The sequence below is a fragment of the Nomascus leucogenys genome, chromosome 21 (genome assembly GCF_006542625.1).
Source record: "Nomascus leucogenys isolate Asia chromosome 21, Asia_NLE_v1, whole genome shotgun sequence".
NCBI lineage: Eukaryota > Metazoa > Chordata > Mammalia > Primates > Hylobatidae > Nomascus > Nomascus leucogenys.
In genome coordinates this window covers 21,119,878-21,137,848 of record NC_044401.1, presented here as the reverse complement: position 1 = coordinate 21,137,848, position 17,971 = coordinate 21,119,878, and the positions used below count along the sequence as shown (strand labels likewise).

Here is a 17,971-nt window from a genome sequence, read left to right as displayed (position 1 = left end):
AATCAGATCATATTCCCTTGTAACTGTATACCTGTCAGAAGCCAGCAGCTTCTGGCCAGTTTCGCAACATGATATTTGGAAGGCAGGTACTTGGAGTTTATTGCGTAGTTTTTGGTCCCATTGCGTAGTTTTTGTCATGCAGTTTGACAGTCAGTATTATACAAGAACAGAGTTGAGTTTTCTGGGTTCTACAGGATGATCGTTTTTAACTGTCTCTTAAAAAAAAAAAAGCATATTTCTCTGCCACTAACTTTCTCAGGCCTCAATTCTTCCGCTGTAAATCAAGGGGGTTCGACTCTATTAGTCATTTTTTAAGGGTTCTTTTTCTTTTATGTATTTTAATATCCTAAAAAAAACTTTTTCAATGAAAATCTGCAAGAATTCCATACAACACCAAAGCAGAATACGCTGGTTGAAGTTTGAAGTGGGATTCTCTCAATATAGAGCCACACAATAAGGTATGCTTTACATATAGTAAAATCACCTCTTATATAATGTACAATTCTGCAAATTTTGACAAGCTCATGCAATCATGTAACCACCATTATAGTCAAGACATAAAGCAGTTCCATCACCCAAGATGTTCCTGCTCACCCTTTTGTAGTCGGTTCCTCCCCTCAGCATCAGCTGTTGGCAACCACTGATGTGTTTTCTGTCCCTATAGTTTTTGGGGTTTTTTTTCCACAATGTTGTATAAATGAACTCATTCAGGATGTAGCTTTTTGAGTCTGGGTTCTTTCAGTTAGCATAATGCAACTGAGGTTCATCCATATTGTTGTGTGTTTCATTGGTATTGCTGAGTAATTCATAATATTGATATACTATAGTTTGATTATTCATTCACCAATTGAAGGGGTTGTTTCCAGGTTTTGGCAATTATGAATGAAGCCACTGTAAATATTGTTACCTAACATTCTAAGGTTAATGATATATAAGTTAGCTGCTAAAGTAGATGAAAAAGCATCAAACTCAGGAATCATTGAGGGAAGAGATAGGCACTGCAATCTGCATCTGCAAACGTTTCTTTTATGACCCCCCCAGCACCCCCCCAACCAAAGAATCCTTAGTAACTTCTCTACCCATACCCACCCTTCGAACTGTTGGCAACCATTTTTTTTCTTGTTCGAAGAAGAAAGATTAGGAGATGTCATCGGAAATAGAGCCAGCCCAAAGATAAATCAAGTCACTAATACACCCCTGGTAGCTTTGGGAATATAATATTTTTACATTGATTGGAAGGAAATGCAATCATAAGTTTTAAAAATTTGAACTACTGACTGCACCTGCTTAGAATCTAAAACCAGAGGGGAAAACATAAGGTTAACCCCACATGCTCCCTGATCAAATGCAAAGGTTCTTAAAATAGCTTCATTTAGAGATGTTAGGAGCAGCTGAAACAAGGAGCTGGTGTCCCTAGTCACAACCTGTCAGTTTAGTATCATGGTTCAGAAGCAGCTGCCTCTGTACTTTTTTGTTTCAGGGCCAGGAGCAGCAACTCTAAGGAGAAGCACAGAAGCAGCTTTATCCCATTTGCTGTCCTCCCCTGCATTCCAATTTCCTAGTCAAGTGATTGTCCCTGGAACCATCATGAAAATACATGTCATCCATTTCAAGCCACAAATAGAGAAAAAAGTAGCTAAAAGCCTCCAAGGAATTACAACAAACTTTAAATACATGTACAGGAAATTCCAGGAAGAATGTAAAAAAAGAAATAAAGTCGTGTATTTGCTTGGTCATAGCTAATAATAGTACTAGCTATGTGGCTTAACTCTCAAAATCCATCAGAAAAACCTTCTCCATTCACTGCTCTGCTCAGCTCTGTATAGCTCTCCATTACCTGTGCTTACCATTTTTCCATACAGAGTATTTTTTCTTGTGAATTTTTCCTCTTACCCATGATAAACTGCTTCTTCACAACAGCCTACTTATGCTTGCACCAGAAGCAGGATCTGGACTGGGTAGACAATTGTCTGATCTGATATGACAATGTTTTGTGTTGCTAGGCTGGTGGCACTAACCAGCAGTGTAAAATTCCATTTGCATTTTGCATGTAGGTGGATATACTAATATACTATACTGTTCCTGTCCTAAGCAGTCACAAACTTCTTAAAATCTTATCACTCAGAATGATTTTTTATTTCATTACAATAATAGGAGTCAATTCAGAGCTTTACAGCCCAGTTCGCCATATTCTACTTCATCATTCCACCCAAAAAGAAGAAGAAAAAGGCAGTAGCTTATATCTCTTTTAGCAACTAAACTGATTTTTCAAGGGCCAGAAGGAAGAACTCTAGGGTAAGGACCTAGAAGGGCAATCGAGGCAGGAAGAGGGTGGTAGGGGGAGGTGTGAAACTTTCCTCTATCTGCATGGTTTCCTGTTTGCTAATACCACTTTCAAACAATAGGTCAGGGCTATGAGTACTCATGTTGAAAACGCAGAATTTTTCTAGTCCTTTATTTAAGAGATTACTCCATGGGGCTGTGCATTAGAGAAAACGTTAGCTGGGCTAGTCCCTTAAATATCTAAAACTTAGTTTATCCATCTGCTAAACAGGGAATGGTAATACCTGCCTTTCCTACTACATAGGGTCAAGTGACTAATTGATATGTGAGTTTTATACACAATATAAAACACCTTGTAGGTGTAAATGACATTGTTAATGCCATTATGAAAAGTCTCCTCAACCAAGATGAGAAGCACAGTAGGGCTGCTCTTTCAGTGTAGGCTCCAGCGATTGACCATCAGATTAAACAGAAAATCTTGAACTATTGTCAGATTTGAACCCTAGACTTCTAAGAGGCTATAATACAAATTTTCTTCTGTCTTAGACTTCCTGTCTGACCCAATTCTGAAGAAGCAGATGGTATCAGTATGGAAGGTTTTTGTCTAACATCTATAGCTTGCACCAAAATGTCAACATCCCTCAAAGAAGGCTCAAGTATTTGCACTAAAATGTGTTTTCTAATTCAATTATTTGATGCTGAGATGGTATCTAAAATTGTCTCCATATCTATGTTGAACAACATGCACAATACACAGATTCAAATCACTAGTAATCAGACTCTGTGCAGATTCCTACACTCAGGGCATCTGGAGACCATGTTTGCCTCATTCGTTGTTATAATCCCAGTAACCAGCACAGGGCCTGGCACAGAGTAGGCATTCTAAAATAGTTGATGAATGAATGAACAAATGAGCAAACAAACTAAGCTATTACTATAAAAGTGTTCCCCTAATATAACTAAACAAACTTACTGTGTATTGCTGGTAGGCACTAGTTCTACCCTAAGGAAAATAAAAGCTACTAGCACTTTTTCTTTAAATGTTTTTTAATGTAACATATTAGAAAGGTGAAGCGGGTATTACATTGATAATGAAAATTTTGCTTTAGGTTAGAACATAGAATAATATGTACTGTAATCGGAAGAAAAGAAGATAGAGCCCATTACATTTAGGTTTTTTGCATCCCGGGACCTGCCTAACTCTTGGCAAGCTGCAACGGCAGTCTCCTACAATAGCACTCTATTAAAGGCACCATCATTTCAATGGCACAATAAAATATCTTCATCTCCAGTGCCAGCGCCACTACCTAAGACCAAGTCTTCACTAAATTTATTACTTAAATTTATTGCTAATTTATTGCTTAAATAAAACTTAAGCAAAAAAGACAATTACACATGAACTTCAATAGAAGGTATACTCTAAAATTAAATTGTCACTCACTTTTTAAATAATGAATGCTTTTCTTTGCTGCAGAACTTTTACAGAGTATCTTTGTATTGGTTAGTATAAGAACCCAAACCCCACATTGCTTTGGGAAATACTGAGAAAATTCTCATCAGAGTAGACCTTAATTACCCAGGTGGAAAGAGCCCACGAATATTATTGCTCCCTTTAGAAATTTTTATTAACAAACAGCTCTTACAGTATTTATGCTGATTTTTGATTAAGCATAATGAGAGTTTCATAATAGTGTCAACTGATAAATGTAGAGAAATGTTTACTTGGAATATTTGGCTTTGGGAGATAGCAGGTTGATAAATCAGAAAATGTCATCACAGGAAAAACATGTTTAACTGTAGCTAAAGGAACATTGCTGTAATTGCAATGCATTATCTCTAGTATTAACTACACCATGTTCTCCTTTATGCATATCTAATACACACGTGGAATATGGTAGTGTAGTTAAACAGTGTATGTGTTGCACCTCTTCTATTCCTTCCTGATATGTGAACAGATAATGAATGAAGAAAGATATGTAATCATTAATTGGTGTGGAAAGAAAAAAGAATAACTGAATATGTCACAACCATTTTAACTGAACACATATCTCTCTTCAGTGGAGCTCCTATATACAAAACTGTGCAGCCACCCTAAACACTGAATAATCCTCCCATTGAGGAGTGCAGTGAGCAGAATTTTCTGTGATATCATTTGGCAGCAGCGTAGCATCATTTCCCATTTATATCCAGATGTGATGTGTCCATGGATATCCAGTCATCTTCTGTGGGGTGTTACAGAACAAGCTCTCGATAGGTATCTCCCAAGACCTGCCAAAAACCCTATCTCAGAAACCTGCTTCTGTTCTCTGACTCTCATTCATTAAATCTTAACATCAACAGAAGGTAAACAAACAAAAGAAAAAAGATACAATCTAGTTGCCATTTGAAGATGTTGGTTTCTTCCACTAATCTTTCCGTGAAAAGAGAATTCCTCTTTTGCAATTTAACCTATTCAGTATAATTCTCCATTTTCAACACATTGTGATGATTTTGACATTGTATATTGATCATTCACATCAGCTTACAAAATCAAGCTATTAAGAAGGAAAGCCATTTATCCAAACATACTTTGTCTTTAATTTTTGACTATTCATCTTACTCTTAACAGGATAACAATTTAAAGTTTCATTTTGGTTTTCTTTCATGTGTATCACTTCAGTAAAACTTACCTACTGTCAGGATAGTTCCTCTACTTTGCAAACAACTCTTAGTCATTTTAGCCTAAAAGTCGTCATCTGTCATGAGCTCTTAATCATACTACGTTCCCTGGCATAATATTCACAAGATCCTACTTTTGGAGAGTGGTGTTGGCCGCTCCTAGCTGGTGAATAACACAGAAACATCCCAAAGCCTCTTCTCAGCAAGGATGGGGACACTTAGCTTACCGTGCAGGTACCTTTGTTGATCACGCCTGGTAATTCCTTCTTCTCATCCCCGCCAAAATCCAACAGTGGAATCCAGGACCAACAACAATGTTTTCTTCTTCTCTTTTTGGACACCCTCTCAGTTTTTGTTTTGTAGGCTTGAAAGCCACCAAGAGTTTGCAACCAGGGGCCAGTGATAGCTCTGCAAAGGAGAGGTAGTGGGGAGCCCAACAACAAGTGGGCCCAAACACTAAATATTGCCCTCTTCCCTCTCTGGGCAGTGTCCTTCATGCTCTGAAGACAGGCAGCCTTACCAAAACCCTTACCCCACAGCTTGCCAGTCTCTGTGGAAGAAAGGTTCTAACTGGACTGGGTTGCAGGATGAGGTGACCCAAAAGCCAGGAACCATCTGCCCAAAGCAAACAAGTAGAGGCAGGCACAGGCTCTGTGAGCACGTCTGTGTGTGTGCGTGTGTCTGTGTGTGTGTGTTTGCATGCCTGTGCCCAGCAGCTGCTCTCCAGATTAGAAGACACCACTCTTTGGCCAGCAACTCTGAAACACCCTCTTGGGTAATTTTAAATTCATGTGCACATCTTGGCTGAGAGTAGAAACTTCCCAAGCACAACCTAGGTCCCTTTCTTTGCTGTGTTGCTACCCCAGATATATTGTGAACCACAGACAGCAGTGCTAGCACCTTAGGAACAGATGCCCAGATGGACATTAAATTGCACCTCATTTTGTACCCTGCAGCCATGAACTGATGTAAGCCTTGTTTGTGATTTAAGTAACAAGGGCATGACCCCTTCTTTGACACCCATAACCCAAGGCACTGTAAACATTCGCTATTATTAACGCTGTGTTGGACTCAAACTTGAATGCCTGCCTGTTCCATTTAGTGTCACAGGAGACATGAGGGCTAAGTGCTGAGGAAACTCTAGAGCAAACTCCATGCATCGGAATGCATGGTGGTATGTTTATTATTTATTATTATTATTTGACATTCTGTTTTATATTATTCAAGTGTTAAGAAAAACTTCATACTTTGGATTGCTAAAATTTGAAACATCTAATTTTCTTTAAGTAGCATCACTTGTTCAGATTGAGGAGTTGGATAGAAGGGAGGAGTTTGTTCATTTATTCAACAAATATATATTTCAGCATCCATTATGTATCAGATCATCTACCAGACATGCCTACCACCTGCCCAGTGCTCAAGTCATGCATTATCTAATTTAATCCTCACAGCATCCCTTTAAATTAGTCCTACTCCTGGTGATCTAATGAGAAAACCAAAGATCAGAATAATTTAATAACTTCGTAAGATCTCACAGATGATACATATAAGACTGAGGATTCAAAATTGAATCTGAGTTACTCCAAAGCCCATGCTCTTTATTTTTAATTTTTAACATCAAAATAATTTCAGACTTATAGAAAAAATACAAGAATAATAAAGAATTTCCATATGCTCTTCACTAAGGTTCTCCAATGTTCAACATTTTACCACTGGTTGTATTCTCCCTCTCTTTCTCTTTCTCTCTCTCTCTCTCTCTGTCTCTCTGTCTGTCTTTCTCTCTCTCCCTCTCTCTCTCATCCTCCTTTCCACCCCTGTGAGTTTATTTTGGTGTGTGTATATTTTTTTCTGAATTAATTTATATACTTTAGTGTGATTATCTTAAAAATATAAGTATACTCTTCTACATAACCACAGTATAACAATTAAATTCAGTAAATCAACTTTACTTTCTAATCCATAGATCCCATTCAACTTTTCATCAAATGTCTCAATAATATCCTTTATAGAAAAAAATGGTTTTTTAGTCCACGATTATGTGTTGCATTTAGTTGCCTTGTCTCTACGTTCCTTCAATCTTGAACAGTTCTGTAATCTTCCTTTTTTATATGTGACCTTCACATTTTTGAAGAGTACATTTTGTAGAATGTTCCTCAGTTTAGATTTGTGTGATGTTTCCTCATTGTAAGATTGAAATTTTCTATTTTTGCGGCAGGAATACTACAGAAACAATGCTCTATTCTTCTTAATCATATCAGGAGTCACATAAATGGAGTTAGTCTTGTAACCAAACCCACTTGCTTAAGGTGGTATCTGTTAGATGTATTCACTGTAAAATTATAGTTTTTCCTTTTGCAGTCAATAAATATTTTGTGGGGAGATACTTGGAGACTAGGAAAACATATTGCTCTTAAATAAACTATCTTAGAGTGAAGAAGAGCATTCCCTTCTCCTCACTTATTTTTCTGTTTATTTATATCAACATGAGCTCATAAATTGCTGTTTTATTGAATGAATTATAACTCACTAAAATCATTATTTATTTTAATGCTCAAATGATCTCAGATGTGGCCCTCATGTTTTTCTGAGTACTTTCTTACCTTCTGGCACAAGAAAATGTTCCGTAAGCATCTTGTACTTTCTCTGCCCAGCTCTGGAATTAGCCACATCTTCGAGAAGACCTCCATCCATTATGGAAAATGGTATTTAGAAACCAAGATCTGGGGATTGCGTGAGCTCATTGCTTCCAGGCCCTTTCAGGTAATAGGCTAGGAAACACAAACACACACATGTGCCTATATGTGTTGCTCTATCTATTTATATTAAAGACTATGAGATCACATTGATAGCTGCATTTGCAATCTAACACCATAGAGGTAATCTAGCTTTTAACCCTTTCCATATTTTTAACTCCCTTCCCCAACAGTGAGGGTAAGGTGGTTTCTGCTATCCTCAGAATACTTATGTATTTGCTCATTGCCCCTGTGGGTAAGGGCCCCTTTGGCCCTTAGTCTTTTTGGCCCCATCATCCCTGATTTCTCAAGGAAAAGGAAAGGAAGTAGTCAAAATTTTTTAAATAAAAAAGAAGGAAATGATGAGAATAAGAGTTTCATGTTCTTTCTATACCATAAAGTATCTGTATCTTCATGGCAAGGTAGGTATTAGAAATCATCATGCAATCTCTGTGAAGGTGTGAAGATGTCATGGAAACAAAAGTTTATAAAGACTGAGGGAAGAGTTCAATTATTTATTCACATAAATAAATAATTGCCATGTGTCAGGCACACTGTGAAAGACGTAGCCCTTGTCCTTGTGAACCTATAATCTAGTGGATTATTTTTATTATAGTTGCTATTTATTATGTTCACACTTTGGCAACACTACATTAAGTACATTGAGCACTTTATTTATGTTATTTGATTTTAATTCAGACAGAAACCCTATGGGAGAAACAGTCTTTTTTTCCAACTTTACGAAAAACAGAACTGAGGTTTTGAAAGATTAAGTAATCTTTCCAACATCATGAGATAATTAGTAAGAGACTGGGATCTGCATTTAGTTTAGTCTGACTTCTGAGGCCCAACTCTAAAAAATAGGGCTATATGAGAAAAAAATAAGGTGGAATTATTCATCATGGTGGCATCCAGAGGAATCATGATTTATAAAATCTTGAATGCAAACTCTCTCATAGAACTGTGCTATCCAGTACATTAACTACTAACCACGTATGGCTATTAAGAGCATAAAGTGTGGCTAATTCAAATGGAGATATGCTGTAATTATGAAATACACAGCAGATCTCAAAGACGTTAGAAAACAACTAATGTAAAATATCTCAGTAATAATTTGTATATCGATTACAAGTTGAAATGATAATACTTTGGATAAATTGGGTAAAACAGATACACTATTTTTTTTTTTTACCTTCACAATAGCCAAAAGGTGGAAACAACCCAAATGTCCATCAATGGATAGATAAACTGCAGTATATATATACACACACACATATATATACATACAATGGAGTATTACTCAGGCTTAAAGAAGATTGAAATTCTGATACATCCTACAATATGGATGAACCATGAAGACATGCTAAGTGAAATAAATTAGGCACAAAAGGACAGATACTGTTATGATTCCACTTGTATAAGGTACCCAGAATTGTCAAATTCATAGAAATAGAAAGTAGAATAAGGTTATCAACAGCTGGTGGGAAGGAATGATGGGGAGAATTGTTTAATGGGTATAGAATTTCATTTGGGGATGATGGGAAAGTTCTGGAAATGGATAGTAGTGATGGTTGCATACCAGTGTAGTTGTACTTTATTTCACTGAGTTGCACACATGAAAGGATTAAAATGGTAATATGTTCTGTATATTTACTATGATTTTTAAAAATTGGTTTTGCCATTTCTGTAAAATTTAACATAACATACACAGCTTATATTATATCTCTGTTAGATAGCATTGCTATAGTATTGTATTATTAATACAGAAAATTATTTATTAAACTCTTCCCTTTTCACATGGCATATTTCAGAGATTTTGAAATATTAAATGATCCTACATTAGACTTTTCACCTCCTGATCAGTCAGCTTTGAAAGAGTTACAGGACAGCTTTTCACTTACAGTTGTATTAGTGACATAGACTTTTGAAATTAACTTTATGAAACACTAGCCATTTGTTGTCTTAATACTTCATTTTCCAGTTGCAGAGTATCCATGCGGCCTCTGTTCAAGCACTAACATAATTGTCTCAGCCTATGTAGATCCTACAATATAATTATCTTAAAATCCCATCTCAGTGTAAACTTTCTTGGGTCCATGGAATTGATATTAGTTGATCAGTTAACTTTCAAAATTTGACCCCAGGACAGACACTGTTTCCCCTTCCTGTGGCCTTTCTGTCACAGCATCTACCAAAAATGGGTATCTGTATGGGGAGGAAAGGAGGGACTGTATTGGGCTGACTCGTAGGTATCGTCCTACAGATAACTGAAAGAATTGTGAGTCCATAAGCAGAACACATTCTCTAAAGATGTCTTAGTCCCACCCACTGACAGGTGACCAAGCAACCAAGTAAAGAAGGGAAATATCAAGAAAAACATTCCTAATCTTTTGGTGGTTGTGTTGTTGTGTTTTTTGTTTTGTTTTTTGTTGACCTCTGAGCTTCAGTTTCCTCCTCTGTGAAGGTTTTGCACTGGAAAAGATGTCTTAGTTCTATTTTAGTACTAACATTATATGAGTCTGTGAATTAATGACTTTAAAATGATTCAGGAAAGCCAATACTGTGCTTTTTGCTAGATTTTACAATTATTACTGCACATGTCTGCAAGGTGTTGACAGATATGTATTGCTAATTCTAGAAAATATGATGAGGTATAAATTGTCTATTTTGTTTCTATGAATTATAAAGGAAAAATGAGTTCTTGTAGCAGAGCTAGATCACAGGACATCAGTTTCCCCCAGGCATGCCTACTATTTCTTGACACATCCCAAATCCCATCCTTCCCACTGTCCCCTCTGTATCCCAGGTGGATCATGTAACCCTCCATAGTGCTCCCAAGGCACCCAGAGTTTAACCACACTTTACCCTCAATCCCATGTTATCGCAATTGCCAAGCATACTTGTCTCTTCCCCACTAATGGGAAGTTCTTGGGGTGCAGAGTGCACCTTCCACTTTGCAGTTACAGCCTCTGGCACATAGTCAATACACAACACATCATAGAATTGTTGCATCTTTCAATGGATGAAGCATCTGACCTCTTTAACCAAGTGAACAAAGGATGAGAGTAGCAGCCCCAGAGGAAAGCAACTTCAGAACAGCATCTCACTGAGCTAGAAGGTGAAAAAATAAGAAAATTACACATATTAAACCAATTAGTCATTTTTCAATTCCAGGATTGTAAACTTTTGTCCTAACAGACATTGACTAACAGCAAAATTGACAGAATTTCACGTATTATCCTGTTCTTAATGTTCCTTAAGAGTCAGATTATTTATATGTAAAATGGAAAGTTCTGGATAATCTACAAAATAGACAAATATCTCCAAGTTTACAGGTTTATTTAGGAACTGGTATAATGAGGGGAGCCTCTGTCTTCCTTTGATGCCTACCTATAGGCAGTGTTTAGGTATTAGACATTTTAGAGCATCATAATTTTCTCAAGTGAAAATGATAATAAGAGGTTAAGTTTTTTAAAAAATGAGGAAAACATGTTCTTGACCTCTGAAAATTGTTGTTGCAAATAATCTGTACTCTCCAGTTTCCAGGGACTATCTCTTCATGTTCTTCAATAATGCCAAAATACCAGGTGACAGCTGTTTTAGCTCTAAGACATTCCTCAAGTGTCCTATTTTGATGTCATTATGTAATGCTTTTCTTTGGCATAGCTATCATCGTTCAGTAGCCTTGTTGATATATATCACTGCATTGCTTTCTTCCTTGTGTGCCCATATTACTTTTCCAAATAGGCACTGGTTCTCTGAAATGTAGAGTAAAAGAGAGGGAAGGGATAATTCTAGCAACATCTCAAATTGGACCAATGTCTTCTCCTTGGCTAAAAGGTTCCTTTTGCACAGGAAAATACACAAGTTAGAAGTCTTTCTCCCCTCTCAGCCTTCCTTCTGTCTAAAAATGTTATTTCATTCTAATCCTGTTTTCTGTATTAATTGCACATCTTATAAAGAGGTATCATACCAACAGTGTTAGGTGTGGCACCTAGCACTGTGCTAGGTCTTGGTCCTTTAAAGACAAAATGTTGTCCTGTCTCTGTCGCTCAGGAACTCATAGTCTAATAGGAGAGGCAGTATGAAATTCTCATTTTAATAGGCTGGGTGTTCTGATGTAGGGCTGAGTAGCCTGTTGTCTGAGTATTCCTGAGGTGGAGGTCAGGGAGGCTTCACGGGTTGGGGGTGGGGATGCAACTATTTTAACTGGACACCTTGGGCAAGGAACAGTTGGTTTCTGGCAAGAAAAGAGTAAGAAGGAGGGCATTCTAGGCAAAGGACACAGAGTCAACCCAGGCACCCTGGCAGGAAAGCGCAGGATGGCTTCAGCCCTGGCAGCTGCCCCATGCCTCAAGGACAGGGCTATGGCATCCAGCTTTGTACTCATGAAAATTGTGTGGCTCAGCTTTAACTTTGATACCACTGCATGCCCTGTATTTAACATAAAGCCTTAGATAAACCACTTATGTCACAGCTTTCCCAAAGTGACCCCTGAATTCAAGCAAACTTTTTTTTTTAATACTTTAAGTTCTGGGCCACATGTGCAGAACGTTCTGTTTTGTTACGTAGGTATACACATGTCATGGTGGTTTGCTGCACCCATCAACTCATCACCTACATTAGGTATTTCTCCTAATGTTATCCCTCCCCTAGCCCCCCACCCCCCTACAAGCCCGGTGTGTGATGTTCCCCTCCCTGTGTCCGTGTGTTATCATTGTTCAGCTCCCACTTATGAGTAAGAACATGAGGTGTTGGTTTTCTGATCTTGTGATAGTTTGCTGAGAATGACGGTTTCCAGCTTCATCCATGTCCCTGCAAAGGACATGAACTCATCCTTTTTTACGGCTGCATAGTATTCCATGTTGTATATTTGCCACATTTTCTTAATCCAGTCTATCATTGATGGACATTTGGGTTGGTTCCAAGTCTTTGCTATTGTAAATACTGCCACAATAAACATACGTGTGCATGTGTCTTTATCATAGAATGATTTATAATCCTTTGGGTATATGCCCAGTAATGGGATTGCTGGGTCAAATGGTATTTCTAGTTCTAGATCCTTGAGGAGTCGCCACACTGTCTTCCACAATGGTTGAACTAATTTACACTCCCATCTCAAGCAAACTTATCCTGCTGCTCTGAGGGGGCCCCTGCTGTCACCTCAATGCATGTTTGCTGATGAAGGATGCTGGGACCTCAGAGGCTGGCCTCACGGAAGGGCTAGAAATAGGTGAGGCTGCTCCCAGCAACAGAACCAGTAGCATATGTTACAAGTGAGATATTTCAACACTGCAAGGAGAATCTCGGCAAATGGCTGCGGCACAATTCCAGGTGTGCTCCTTGGGTTGGGGCCTGATCCCAAGCAGCAGATAGGGAATGAGTAGCAAGAGATATGGAAAGATAAGAATTATGCAAGGAAGCAGAACCCCATGCAAATAAACTAGGTGCTGAGCAGAGCTATAGTCCTAACAGAGAAATTAAATGCATGGAGGATAGCAAGGGAAAAGTTTGGGCCTATACCCTGAGCAAATCAGGAGGTGATTGGAGAAAGACTGCTGTTCGTGCTGTGTACAAGTACCCAGAACCCACGGCAGGGCTTCCAGAGAGCATCCCTAGGCAGTAAGACAATTCTAGACCTCCCTTTCTGGTGTGGGTGGGCTCCTGGTAACCTACAAGATTTGGTTTTGCTGGCTGAAGAACCAGACAGGACACAGTGTGAAGACTCAAGATCTTCCATTTTAGCCACTGGACATGGTTGGAAAAACAAGACTGGCACCCTGGGTACTTCTTAGTTTCCAACAACTCCATGATTTGGCAGCCTAGGCTGGAACCACATGGCAAAGTGACAAGGGTATTCCTCCTTAGGCCAGCTTCACAATAGCTCCCCAGGAATACATTGTGTATTCATTCTTAGTGTTCTGGTGCTTCACGTTAAGGTTCTTTGTAATTTTTCTTCAGTTAAGGAACACCATGGCACATACATAATAGGAACTCTGCTCTCAACCGCAAATAGCTTTAAATTAGAAGGACTAACCCCTCTCCCCCTTATTCAAAATGCATTGTGTGCCAAACATGGTGTTTTAAAGCAATCGTTTTGAAACTTTCTAATTGCAGCCATACATCAGCTGTCCATTCTCTCAGCTTCTCAAGTCCAGTCAGGGTGTTCCTGGTTAAAATGAATACATGAAAAACCTCTAATAGTAATCCAGATTTATGGTAGTACAATAGTATTTATGGTAGTAAAAACATAAAATATAAAGATGTCCTTCTTTATAAAAAATTTATTATTTGCAATTATATTCATTTCATTCATCTATTCAACAATTATTTATTACATGTCCACTATGTCCAGGCATATCTTGAATACTGGGGAGATTTTATTTAAAAAGCAGATGTTATTGGTCCGTCCTATCTTGGAATGTAAAGTCTATGGGAAGGATCAAATAAAAACAAGGTAACAAATCAGATGATAAGTACATCTTGTGATAGTGCTGTAATAGAAAGGAAGAGAAAATCATGACAGAGAATTGGGGGAGGGAGCGAACCTCTGATGTCCGAGGAGACCTCTCTCTGAAGGGGCCCATTTAACCTGAGATGGGAGTGATGTGAAGGAGCTAGAGGAGGAAGCGTTCAGGTCTGAGAACAATAGGTGTGAAGGCTCTGGGGCAAGAAAGGAGTTTGCATGTTCTAGGCACTCCAGGAGGTCAGCATGGCTGGGTTATTGTGAGCCAAAGAGGAGGCAGTGGGATTGAAGGAGGAAGTAGGGTCCCAGTTAGGGGAGCCCTGCGGGTGGTGCTAGGGAGTATGAATGTTATTTTAAGTATAAAAGCAGACTGCTGCGATATTTTAACCTGGTAGGTTACATGATCCTATTTACCTTTTGGAAAGATCTTTTTGGCTTTCGTATGGAGAATGGAAGGGTCAAAGTGGTTGCTGGGGGTCCAAGTACTGCCTGAACAGGGTACTCCCAGGCCGTGTGCTCTGGGTAGACCCAAGGAAAATGACCTGGGAATTCATGGACTATAGGCAGCCTATCATTAATTTTCCTTCACACAGCTCTTCCTCTAAAGGCCAAAAGCATTTCTCTCTGCCTGATGATTAACAGAGGAAAAGGTGTCAGAAGGGCTGTCTTTCAGGTGGTCCAGTAAGGTAGGTCCCGGCCCTAACGCTTTGTACGATGTCCTAGATCTGCTATCATTTTCACTTTGCAGGTTGGTTAAATTCATGCCAACTTCCCAGTGTTCTTCACCTTTGTTCCTGGTACAAATAAGGTATTCAATAAATATTCGTTGCATTAATTTCACTTGGATTTCCAGTGGTCTGGGTAGAGAGGGAGAATTAGAGATAGCAGTGGGGTCCTCTTTACCCCCTATATGGAGAAGATACATTTGTCAGGTGGTTACCGTGGCTCTTAAAGTATTAGTATTTTCAGTCTATGGCAAATACCGTTCAGAGCTGAAAAACATGACTCTCCGCTAGAATAAAAGGTGCTGTGTACATACAAAAAGTTTTTTAAGAGCATCTAGTTAGAGCTTAATGTGGCTGAAAACATTCCTATTTTTTTTTCCTGTTTCACTTACTCAAATGTGGCTGAAAGTGTGCTTTGGAGATTTTCCAAAATAAAAATTCTGAGGTGAGAGATATTTCAACCCCAACAATAACTTGAAAATTGGAAGTTGGAATAGGAACTCTGTCACCAGCACTATGATGATTCAATTACATGTGAGAAGTCTAGTTTCTGACCATTCAACTCCACACTTCAGCTACAGGCATCAGTCTTTCCCTTCTTTTCTTTCACAGTGAGTAGATTTAGGGGCAAATGAGAATGATGAGAGAAAGCAAGAGGCTGAGGAGTACAGGCCTTTCCATTGGCCCCCAGGTCACAGCTGGTGACCCTGACCTTCTCAGCAGCCTCATGTGATTAGGAGCCTGCAGCAAACCAGTCACAGGGTAGGTCCTGGTTCCCTCCCTGTCCTCGCAGTCCTCACCACCCAGCACCAATAGCCTTACTTGAACATCAAGGACATCCTAGAAGAGGAAATACATCCCCAAATGGCAAAAGGCCACCTGAACCCATGTGAGAAAGCATGGGACAGTACTCCTCAGCAAGGTAGTAAACACAAGGCTCTGGGGACAGGACCTGGCACTATATGCTGTCTAGTAGCAGCAGCAGCTGCTGCTGCTGCTCTTTATTATTGATGTCAATGGTTTATAAATTGATGAGCTGTATATTGTGTTCACATGTCAGGTGCTAACTCTCAGATCCCCCTGTTTTCAGTCTGTACCTCATCCCCACCAGCCATTCCTGCACAATCCCTCAGGAACTGCTTGATGCTTCCCTTTGAGTAAGGGCTGTTTATTCTCTGTATTTTAGAGCTGCCCCTGTTCACAGTACTTGCATTATTCCAATATCTCCATTCGGCAATTGCCATTTCTTCTTAGTGCTGCTCCAAATCTCTTTTTTGGAAGTGAAAGAAATATATAAATGCACCATTCTAGCCACACCATTTGTTCCCTGGCTTCCTCCTCTTTCCCATAGGGAGGGTGGTTTTGTTATCATTTACTCTAGTGCTTCTCACGACGGAACATAACTCAATTTCTTCAGTCATCTTTTGCACTTCACTGAAGAACTCTGTGGTCTCAGGTGCTTCGTTTTGCTGGAAAGGGAAGAGCGGGACACATCTGATCCCTCACTTAGAAAAGCAGGAAATAATCATTTTAGTTAGGGGCCTGGGAGACACATCTGTTTGCAAAAGGAAGGAGTTGCTGTTTCTCTGGCTGCCTGCTTCCTTCCATCTGTCCCAAGCCCACCCTTGGAAGTTATAGCTGAGCATCTCTGAGTGAAATAAATGTTGTAGTGGGTCAAGTAATTAGCAGGCAGAATTATGATTGGGCTGTAACCTAACTCTAGTCGCTGACCTCAGAGAATTAATTTCATATGACATAACACCTTAGCTGTGTGCTGGCTTGAAAGTCTCCACTTGTCTCTCTCTTTTAGCTAGATTGCATTTTCTATTTCTGGATTTGTCATGTTGATGAGTCAGGTGGCCCCAGACTCTTCCTGTGGATGAAAGGGACATCCTGACTTGGATATATTTTCTACATATGTAAATTGCAAAAAGGAAAAACTCTGTGTCCTTTTTTTGGCACAAAAGTAAGGGAAACTGGAGGGTTGAGTGAGGAAGGTATAAACTAGCCAGTGTAAATAAACTCTAGCCCTAGGGCATGAATGCAGCAAGATGTACAGCAGAGAAAATGGTGCTCTGGAATAATGCTTTTCTATATTAAAAACAGCCATTATAAGGAACTTGTGATATAAAGGGTCATGTTAATATTTGCCACCAAGTTAAAAAAATTTACAAAATAAGATGTAATGTCTGTATGATGATCTATGTATTCCTATGCCACAGTGAGTGGCTTTGTCTCTTCCCCCATAGTACATGTGGAAATTGTCACTCTACCCATATCCCTGAGTCCTAGAACTGTTCCTACAACTAGTGGGCTCACTGGGGTCTCACCTGCTTTGACTTCTGTAATGGAATTTGCTACATGAGTTCAGAGACATGGTATGCTTTTCATGTTTTTTTAAAATTCACATGGTGAATTATCTTGTATACTGAAAAGACAGTTGAAAACCAAAATCATCTTTGAAGGCCTAGTTTTGTTTAATAATCAAAGGAAGCTACTGTGCATTATGCCAAGTTGTAATTATTAGGAACCTAAAATAGTTGTACTTTTCTTGAGTAATTGATTGTTTTGTCATTGTCGTTTTAGCTTATGCATACTATGAATAGTGACCAGGTTTCCTTTTTCACATGGGTCCCTACAAACGTAGAATCAAATTTGTGCCCCATTAGTAGCAAATGTGTAGGCCATTATATCTTTATCATAAGTCTTGGATTAATTTCAGGTCCAGTTTTTATTTTTCTTTCATATTCACTCCCACTTTTAATTTATTCAGTCTTCTTTTTTTTGTAACCTTGTAAGCTGCCTTAAATTTTTTTCTGGAATAAGATGATCTATAGTTAACTAAGAGCTAGGTATTGAAAACACGAAAGAAAAAAGTTGGGGCTGGGCACGGTGGCTCATGCCTGTAATCCCAGCACTTTGGGAGGCCGAGGCCGGTGGATCACGAGGTCAAGAGATCGAGACCATCCTGGCTAACACGGTGAAACCCCGTCTCTACTAAAAATACAAAAAATTAGCCAGGCGTGGTGGTGGGCACCTGCAGTCCCAGCTACTCAGGAGGCTGAGGCAGGGGAATGGTGTGAACCCAGGAGGCGGAGCTTTCAGTG

The 17,971-nt window shown here is 39.1% G+C and overlaps 2 protein-coding genes across 2 annotated transcripts in view; one reads left to right on the top strand and one right to left on the bottom strand.

The window, feature by feature from the left end:
• Positions 1-5,877, bottom strand: part of LOC100585574 (filamin A-interacting protein 1-like) — a 225,191-nt gene extending 219,314 nt beyond the window's left edge. Inside the window, exon 1 of the mRNA XM_030801924.1 lies at positions 5,169-5,877. The gene's annotated coding sequence lies outside the window, so the exon portion shown is untranslated. The remainder of the gene's footprint in view (positions 1-5,168) is intronic.
• The window catches only part of CMSS1 (cms1 ribosomal small subunit homolog), a 372,199-nt gene that overhangs the window by 301,870 nt on the left and 52,358 nt on the right, over positions 1-17,971 (top strand). The gene's annotated exons all lie outside the window — the stretch shown is intronic.